This window comes from Rhincodon typus, chromosome 12, assembly GCF_021869965.1.
Source record: "Rhincodon typus isolate 14 chromosome 12, sRhiTyp1.1, whole genome shotgun sequence".
Classification (NCBI taxonomy): domain Eukaryota; kingdom Metazoa; phylum Chordata; class Chondrichthyes; order Orectolobiformes; family Rhincodontidae; genus Rhincodon; species Rhincodon typus.
In genome coordinates this window covers 25,215,136-25,225,412 of record NC_063343.1, presented here as the reverse complement: position 1 = coordinate 25,225,412, position 10,277 = coordinate 25,215,136, and positions in this window count along the sequence as shown.

The following is a 10,277-nucleotide window of genomic DNA, read 5'->3' as shown; positions in this document are numbered from 1 at the left end:
CTCCCCACCTACACTCACCTTTACTGGCTCCATCCCCGCCTCTTCGACCTGTTTGTTTCCTCTCCACCTATCCTCTCCTCTATCCATCTTCTATCTGCCTCCCACTCTCTCCCTATTTATTTCAGAACCCCCTTCCCCTCCCCCATTTCTGATGAAGGGTCTAGGCCCGAAACGTCAGCCTTTCTGCTCCTATGATGCTGCTTGGCCTGCTGTGTTCATCTTGTTGTCTCGGATTCTCCAGCATCTGCAGTTCCTACTATGTCTCTCACAGGTAACATTTATTGATTTCAAGTTAATTATCTAATCTCCGGGCCTGGACATTATTTTGCTTTTTTGAGTTGTTATTTTACTTAGTGGCTGTAATAATTTCAAGTAACTATTATTCTTAACACACAACCTACAAGTTATTAGATCAGTGCACTCTAAATAGTAAAGTAAAAGGCTTTCAATACTTCATGTGGGAGATGTGACATACTGCTACCTATGCCATTACTGGTCCTAACTTGAGAGTTTTATAATGAAGACTGAGTTGAAGCTTGGTGGAGGAAATAGCTTAAATGAATGAATATTTTGTGTTGTCTTTGCCCAAAATGATCACATCAGGAAGTCCATGCATTGCAAATATTTCCTGCAAGATCCTACAAGATCATCCCAGTGATGGTGCATCACTACTCACCTCTAATGATTGTGATAAATGGTCAATGAAATACAGTTAAGACTTGTTGTCAAAAATGGATAGGTCTATGCTCACAGTTTTCCCAGATTCTGGTGGGGAAAGTGGTAAATATCAGCTTGAGCTTATGAATAGCACAAATTTCACTGTTGGCTCTAAGATCTTCAATCTTTTCCAAAGTCCTAGACACTGCAGCAGTGACCCAGCTCTGGCCCTGTACTCTGTGATCCCCAAGTGTCCTTTGTATTTCTTGCATAGGATATCTTCCAAAATAAGGCTGGATCAACCAGCCTTTCCTCATATACCAGTAAGTTATTTATGTTTTTAGTACTCAAAATATGTATTCACATGCTCTGGCCAACTTTCAGCATAAGACCAGCAAATGGTGACACATTCGAAGTCTCTCTTTTGCTCATGTCATTTTTGGTTGAGCCGATTGTGGCTTGCTAGCTACTAAGTTGCCATGAACTGAATAACTCACTCAATTTCATGAACAAATCAATACTACATGCCTGGTAAAGCTGTCAAGCATCATGGAAATGGAGAGCTCACATCTGCCGGAGATTGTAGTTTCCCCTGCTCCTAAACTGTTTCATAGACAAACCTCAAAAAGCAGAATCAAAGTCTTTTTATTCATAAGGGCATACTTGCAAATTCTTTCTCATCTTGAAAGGGGACCAGGTGTTTGTGTTCTGTTTCTATAACCACTTTAAGACTGAAGAAGTATTTTGCAAATCTCTCACAATATAACCCATATAACCAAGACAGCCTCCGTCTCAATCACAATGTACCACATTTCTGTGTCTGACAATATCCACAAATTGTAGTATGCAAGCTTATGATATCTTTCTAGTTGCTCTTGGAAGAGCACTGCTCGTAAGCCTGAAGCTGAAATATCAGCAGCTGAGGTGATTGAAAAAGATGGATTGAAGAGGGATAGGTCATCCATAGATATCGGCATGTCTTCAATCCTCTGTAAAGCATCTTCCTAATGTGGGTTCTAACATGCCTGTGTCTTCTTCAGGTAACGTCTCAAAGATTGTGTAACATTCAGCAAGTAAGGCAAAAAAATGGTCAACTAGTTCGCCATCCATAAAGTCTTTATAAATCATGAACTGACTTTGTTGAGAAACTCCTTAATGATTTTGGTTTTCTGCCATGATCAAATCACTGTTGACAATCTGTACCTGGAAGTGATTGGATTCCTTGGAGCATTCACACTTGTCTTTAAGGATGAGTCTTAAGTAGTTTAATGCTGAATGCAATCTCTGCTCAAGCTGTCCAACTTTTCACTATGTATCTATCCATCATTCATGTGGTATATGACTCCTCGATGGCCTTCAAAATGTTGGGCAAAGCATGCCCAAAATTCTCTGGAGGCCAAGGTGATCCCAAATGGAAGTCTGTTGGAGCTAAACTTCCCAAATTGAGTTATAAATGTGGTATGCAACTTTCTAGTTGATCTTGGAAGAGCACTGCTCGTAAGCCTGTAGCTGAAACATCAGCAACTGTGGTGGTTGGAAATGATGGATTGAAGGGGACTCTGGCATCTATAGATATCAGCATGTTTTCAATCCTCTATAAAGCATCCTCCTAATGTGGGTTATAAAGGTGGTAAGCAATCTGGACTGTTCATACAAAAAACAAACCTGCTATTTTCATTGAGGTTTTTTTTAAGAACTCCTCTTCTGGATAATTTAGCCAAACTCACATTGACCATGAGATGGATCTCCCCAAACACTGTCTTGTTGAACTGTGTGAATTCAATACCATGTCAGATGAACTCATTTGATTTGGATATAGGAATTATATCAATGCACCGCTCAGTAGGTTTTGTAACTCGGGAAATTTCCCCATTCTGGGTATCTCTTGTTTCTCAATTTGTTTCATTAAAGGATATAGGCTCTTCCCAACTGAACAGAGACAAGGAGTAGAATCTTACAGGTGCCTGAACAACATGGGCTATAGTCAAATTTGTGGATGAATCATGCGATAAATCTAATAAGGCCTATTTCAATTTTGGGAGTCATTTGCTGCACCTATTATGCAGCTGCTGGGCAATGAGGTGAGTTTCTCACAAGGCAGTGCCAAGTTGCCTATTAATGGGATTTTTGCTTGTTAACCACCACATAAATGACACACCTATTTTGCAGCTTCCTACTTTACCAAATATGTTAAAAAAAAAGACACGAGAATTTTCGACATGGAAGTCAGAATGGGTACCTGGTGACTTCAGCTGGTTGCAGGCTGTAGATTGTCCCATTGTTTCTCAGCACAAAGCAATATCTCAGGGCACAATCCATGGGCACCAGCCATGGGCATCCCTCATCCACGGATAAAACAGGCTGCTTGATTGGCACCACATCCACAAACATTCACTCCCTTCCACCTTCACTCAGTAACAGCTATCTATAAGATGTACTGCAGAAACTCACCAAGACAGCACCATTCAAAACCACAACTACTTTCATCTAGAAAGTCAAAGGCCGCAAGTATATGGAAACGCCGCCAAATGTAGATTCCCCTTCAGGCCACTCCGCATCCAAACTTGGAAATATATCTAAATAAGTATTTAGAAACAGAAGCTGTAAATCAGTAACAAAAACAAAGTTGCTGGAAAAGTTCAGCAGGTCTGGCAGCATCTGTGAAGGAAAAAACAAAGTCAATGTTTCAGGTCTGGTGACCCTTCCTCAGAACTGATAGTGGCTGAGAAAACGTCAGTTTATATGCAGAAAATAGGGAGATGGGTGGTGTAGAGAGTAAATGATAGGTAAGAACCCAAAGAGAGAGAAAGACAGTTGGACAGACAAAGGAGTTGCTAACGATCAGGCTGGGAGGGTGAATAGTTGTTAATGGGGCATGTTAGTGACTAACAACAGGGGGTGTGTAATGGCAGGCTATGTGGTAACAAGGCCTGATGTGTGGGTTAGGGGGCTGGGACATGGGAAAGTTTAGGTCCTAAAATTATTGAACTCAATATTGAGTCCGGAGGGCTGTAGGGTCCCCAAGTGGAAAATGAGGTGTTGTTCCTCCAGCTTGCGTTGGGCGTGGCTGGAACACTGCAGCAAGCCAGAGACAGAGACGTTGGCCAGGGAGCAGGGTGGTGTGTTAAAGTGGCAGGCAACAGGCAGTTCAGGGTCTTTTTTGCGAGCAGAACGTAGATGTTCTGCAAAGTGGTCGCGAAGTCTACGCTTCATTTCCCCAATGCAGAGGAGACCACATTGTGAGCTGCAAATGCAGTAGACTAGATTGTGGGAAGTGCAGGTGAAGTATGTTTGGGCCCTTGGATACTGGGGAGGGAGGAGGTAAATGGGCAGGTGTTGCACCTTCGCCGGTTACAGAGGAAGGTGCTGTAGGGCTGAGGTGGGGTGTTGGGCATAAAGGAAGTGTGGGCTAGGGTGTCCCAGAGGGAACGGTCCCTGCGGAAGGCTGACAAGGGAGGGGAGGGGAATATGTGTCTGGTGGTGGCATCTCACTGGAGGTGGCAGAAATGGCGTCTGATGATCTTCTGGATGTGGATGTTGGTAGGATGGTAGGTGAGGATAAGGAGAACCCTATCACTGTTGCGGGAGGGAAAAGAAGGGGTGAGGGCGGAAGTGCGGGAGATGGGTTGGACCTGGTTGAGGGCCCTGTCGACAACGGAGGTGGGGAATCCTCGGTTGAGGAAGAAGGTGGACATTTTGGAGGCTCCCTTGTCGAAGTTGGCCTCATCTGAACTTATGTGACGGAGACAGAGGCCCACCTCCGTTTAGATTCATAGATTCCAGAGATGCCAGACCATCAGCCAGGTCATGGTAATGAAAAGGATGTAGAGTCTTTGAGGGGCTATGTGGTAAACAGATGGAGGCCAGTGCTGACACTGTCCATCATGAGCATGGATCATTGCTATTCTTGAAGACATCTCTTTAGGAGTTCTTCAGGGTAATGTCCTAGGCTCAACCATTTTCAGGTGCTTCATTGATGACCTTTCCTAAATAATGTAGTCAGAAGTGGGAATGTTTGCTGATGACTTTTCAACATTCAGGCCCATTCATGGCTCATCAGACACAGAGGTAGTACATGTCCAAATGCAATGAGACATGAATAATATACAGATTTGGGCTGACAAGGAGCAAGAAACATTCACACCACACAAATGCCAAGCAATAACTGTCTCCCATAAGACAGAAACTAACCATTGCCCTTGACATTCAAGAGCATGACCTTCACTGAATCACCCAGTTTTAACATCGTGGGGCTACCATTGACCAAAAGTTGAACTGGACTTGTCATATAAATACTATGGCTACAAGAGCAGGTCAGGTGCTAGGAATCCTGCAACAAGCAATTCAACTCCTGACTCCTTAAAGCCTGTCCACCATCTACAGGGCATGAGTCATCAATATGATGGATTAATTCCCATTTGCCTGGATCAGAGCAGCTCCAACAACACTCAAGGAGCTTGACATCATCCAAAGTAAAATGACCCACTTGATTAGCACCACATCCACAAACATTCACTCCCTCCACCACAAATACTCAATAGAGGCATAAGAGGATGCACTGCAGATATTTCTATCGAGAAGGACAGGGCAGCAGATACAAATGAAAACCCCCACCTGCAAGTTTCCCTTTAAGCCACTTATTATACTTTCTTAGAAATATATCGCCATTCCTGCAGTGTTGTTAGGACAAAATCCTAGAACTCCTTCCCTGACAAATTTGTTGGGGTAGCTATACCAAACAAACTACAGCTGTTCAAAAAGGCAGCTCTCCAACACATTCTCAAGTGCAGCTAAGAATAGGTAATAAATATTGGCCCAGCCAGAGATACCATATCCTATAAATAAATGAAAAGGTAAGAACTGCAAATGGGAAATGGCTGGAACAATGCCCAGGTGGGTGGAATCATTGTCTATTTCATGAGCAAAAAGTGTAAGATCCATGTTTCTAGAATGCTGTGATATAGAAGTAACAAATACATGAAGCATGCGTTTGCAAACTTCAGCTACATTTAATTTCCAATCAATTCTTTTCCCATTTGCCATGCACAAAGAGTGAACATGCTGAACATTCAATTATTAGTCAAAGGTGATTTGTAGCATGTCATTGCTGCTTGTAAAACCAACACTGGCATGTAAGATGATAGGCTCCACTGAATTCAATGATAAGTGGAATGGTTGAGATGTGTCTAGGATGGGAAGGGGATCAGAGTGCAGCAGGCACTCCCACTTTGATATAATATGTTGGTCACTCTGCCACCGTGGCACCTTCACAAGCTGATGCACATGTTGCAATCAGGGCCATGGTAGAGCAGAGTATAGGTGGGGCTGCTGAAGCTATGGTTTCAACTGCTTGGACACTTCAGGGTGACCTTAAGTATCGTCCAAACAGACTGTACCACATTATTCTAGCGTGCTGAGCTTTGCACAATTAGAGCAGGCAATGAGATAAAGTGCTCCGTGCTAATGAATTTTGATAATGGAAGAATCCCAAGGATGAGGAGGTGGACAGGGACATTGGGAACAGCTCTTGTTCTTGACCGAGCTCAATATTTTAGGCAGTACAAGTCAGGCAGGACCTGACTGAGAACAATTCTGCTAAAGATTCACTGGAGTCAAAACATTAACTCTGATTTTGTTTTATTACAGGCATCAAGGATGATACACTTTTGGCAGATATCCATGGAGTGATGAGTTGTTCCAGGAATGGCACATAAAATCTTAGAATCTGTGCAGTGTGGAAGCAGGCCACTCAGCCTATCCAGTCCACACCTACCCTCTGAAGAGCATTTCACCCAGACCCACCCCTACCCTACCCCTGTAATCCTGCATTTCCCATGGCAAATCCACCTAGGCTATACATCCCTGGACACAATGAGCAATTTAGCATTGCCAATCCATCTAACCTGTACAACTTTGGACTGTGGAAGGAAATTGGAGCACCCGGAGGAAACCCACATAGACATGGTGAGAATGTGGAACCTCCACACAGACAGTTACCTAAAGATGGAATCGAACCTGGGTCCCTGGTGCTGTGAGCAGTGTTAACCATTGAGCCACCATGATGCCCTATGGTACATGGTAAGGTGGGGCTAGAATCCAGTGAGAGGAATGCCACAGAGGCATGCTAATATTTAATGAGCTGTGTAATATACACTGAGAGAACTGACTAGATCTCATGGCAAGAAACGCCCCAAAAATCCTGAGCAACTGACAATTACTGGGGAGGCGATGGTATTATCACTAAACTGTTAATCCAGAGACCCAGATAATGTTCTGGGGACTGGGTTCAAACTTGATTTGATTTATTGTTGTCACGTGTACCTAAGTATAGTGAAAAGCTTTGTCTTGCGAATAGTACAAGTAGATCATAGCAAACAAGGACATACAGATCATAGAGTGCTTAGACAGAGCAACACATACAGGTTACGCTGCACAAAGCAAGATCAACATTATTTGAAGTTACACAGTCCATTCAACAGTCTAATAACAGCAGTGAAGAAGCTGTTCTTGAACGTGTTGGTGCATGTGTTCACGCTTTTGTGCCTTCTGCCTGATGGAAGAGGTTAGAAGAGAGCATGACCAGGGTTGGAGGGGTCTTTGATGATGTTGACAGCATTTCTGCAGTACCAAGAAGTGTAAATAGTGTCCACGGATGGGAGGTTGGCTTCAAAGATGGTCTGGGCTGTGCTCACAACCTTCTGTGCTTTTTTTTTAAGGTCCTGGGCAGAGCAGTTGCCATACTAGGCTGTTATGCAACTGGATAGTATGCTTTCTATGGTGCATCTGTAGATGTTGGACAGGGTCCTTATGGACATGCTGAATTTCCTAAACTGCCTGAGGAAGAAGAGGCGTTGTTGTGCCTTCTTGACCGTCACATCTACATGGAAAGTCCAGGACAGGTTGTTGGTTGTCATCACTCTGAGGAACTTGACGCTCTCAACCCTCTTAACCCCCATTCCATTGATGGAGATGGGGCGTGTCCTCCTCCTTTCTTCCTGAAGTCAATGATCAGTTCTTTATTGTTTTGCCAATATTGAGAGAGAGATTGTTATCACTGCACCACAACACCAAGCCCTCTATTTCCTTTCTGTATTTTGACTACCACAGCAGATGGTGAATTCGAATTCAACAAAAATCTGGAATTAAAAGTCAAATGGTGACCATGAATCCATTGTCAATTGGAGGGAAAAACCCGTCTGGTTCACTGATGTCCTTTAGGGAAGAACATAGAACATAGAACATTACAGCGCAGTACAGGCCCTTCGGCCCTCGATGTTGCGCCGACCTGTGAAACCAATCTGAAGCCCATCTAACCTAAACTATTCCATTATCATCCATATGAAAGCTGCCATCCTTACCTCGTCTGGTCTACATGTGACTCCAGACCCACAGCAATGTGGTTGACTCTCAGCTACCCTCTGGATAATTAGGGATGGACAATAAATGCTAGCCTAACCAGTGATACCTTCATCCTGTGAATGAATTATAAAAATATTAAATTATTCTTGTTGTCATGTTTTCCTAATGTGATTTCAGAAACACAAGCAGAAGTTGCTGGAAAAGGTCAACAGGTCTGGCAGCATGTGTGCAGAGAAATCAGAGTTACTGTTTTCGGTCCTTCGACTCTTCTACTCCCGCACACTTATACAACATATAACAGTCTCTGCACAATTCTTCATTCCAACTTCGGCAACACTTTAAATTAAAAATGACCTCTTGGAACTTTTCGTATGTTCTGTACATAGTACAAAGGCAAATGTGACTATCAAGACCCAGTCTTTAATTCATCCTGTGAAACTGTGTTAAATTGTACAAAATGCTCCAAATCTGGTATCTTTCATTTAAATTATCCAATTTAATTGGCAGACAGCATTTGCCAAAATCTTATTGTGTGGGGCAATGGCATTTCTCTCATTATAATCACTCATTATGTTCGCTAACTAAACATTGATAAAGGCAGCCCATGATTTGTTTTTTTAGAGATAAAGCATACTTCCAATAATTGAATTACCTATTAACATAATGCTGTATGAAATGCAATTATAACAATGTCTTTGTATAACTGATTAAAAGCCAAAAGTATTAAAATTGTTCCAAAAAGTTCAGGCCATTCTTAATTCACACCCAGAACTGAGCAGTATATCATAGTGAAATTCATGTAATTCTAAAAATTAAGATCGTATTTCACATCACTGTTAAAGTATATGTTTAATGCATAACAGCAAACTACAAATCTTTAGGTTCAAAGCGGTCAATAAAGTATGAAATAGGAATAAATATAGACCACAAAACTCACGAAGTCAGCTTTGTCATTCAGGATGATCGCCACTGATCTTCCACTTCAACTCCACCTTTTTGCCCACTCCTTATATCCCTTAGCCCCCTGAGAGACCAACATTCAGTCTACCTCAGCTTTAAATATATTCAACAATGAAACTAACATGTACCTCTGGGAGTAGAGAACCCAAGAAGTTCACAATCCTTTTGAGTGAAGAAATGTTAGCCCTAAATTATCAGCCCCTAATCCTGAGATCCCTGTACTGTGCTCTCTTCTCCCTAATTAGGGAAACAAGCTTTCATGTCCATCTTGCCTAGACCTTTTAATATCTTGCATATTCCATTGAGATCAAACCTTTATTCTAAACTTCAGAGAGTGTAAGCCCAATGTGAACATATAAGACAGTGTCTCACTCCAGGAGACAAACTAATGAGCTTTTGTTTCATAGTTCCAAGGCAAATATATCCTTCTTTAGACATTCAAGGTTTGGTCTCACCAAAGTATTGTACAATTGTAGCAGACTTATTATTGTATTCCAAACCCTTGTGATAAAGTTCAGCATGACATTTCCCCCAATTACTTACTGTATTAATATGGTAACTTTCTGTAATGAAACAAACAAATGCAGCTCTGGAGATCTGAAACAAAAACAGAATTTCTGGCAAAGCTCAATAGGTCTGAGTATCTGCAGTGAGAAAGCAGAGTTAATGCTTCAAGTCAAGTGACTCTTCATCAGAAATTCTGCTTTCTCCCCTCACATGCTGTCAGACCAGCTGAGTTTCACCAACAATTTTGGTTTTTGCTTAATTTCTGTGTTCTCTGTATGAATACACCCAAGCCCACCGAAATTCAACATTTGCAAGTTTCACACTTTTAAAAGAGTCTGCATTTCTCATAAGGTCACAGAGTCATGCAGCATGGAAACAGACCCTTTGGTCCAACTCAGCTGTGCTGACCAGGTTTCCCAGTTTTGAACTCCTCCACTGTAGGAAAAAGACCTTTGCTATTCACCTTATCTATGCCCCTCATAAGACTCTGGGTAGTATTGTCAAACAGACAGACCTAAGAGTTCAGGTAGACAGGGTAGTTAAGAAGGCATTTAGCATGCTTGCTTTCATTGCTCAGACCATTGAGTATAGGAGTTGGGTTGTACAGTACATTGGTGGGGCCACTTTTGGATTATTGTGTGCAATTCTGGTCATCCTGCTATAGAAGGATGTTATTAAATTGGAGAGCATTCAGAAAAGATTTGCCAGGATGTTGCATATGACCAATTAAATTCTGTCTGCAAACTTGTTTCCCGACTCACTTAACCTATCCCTAAATATTTGCCAGTTATTTG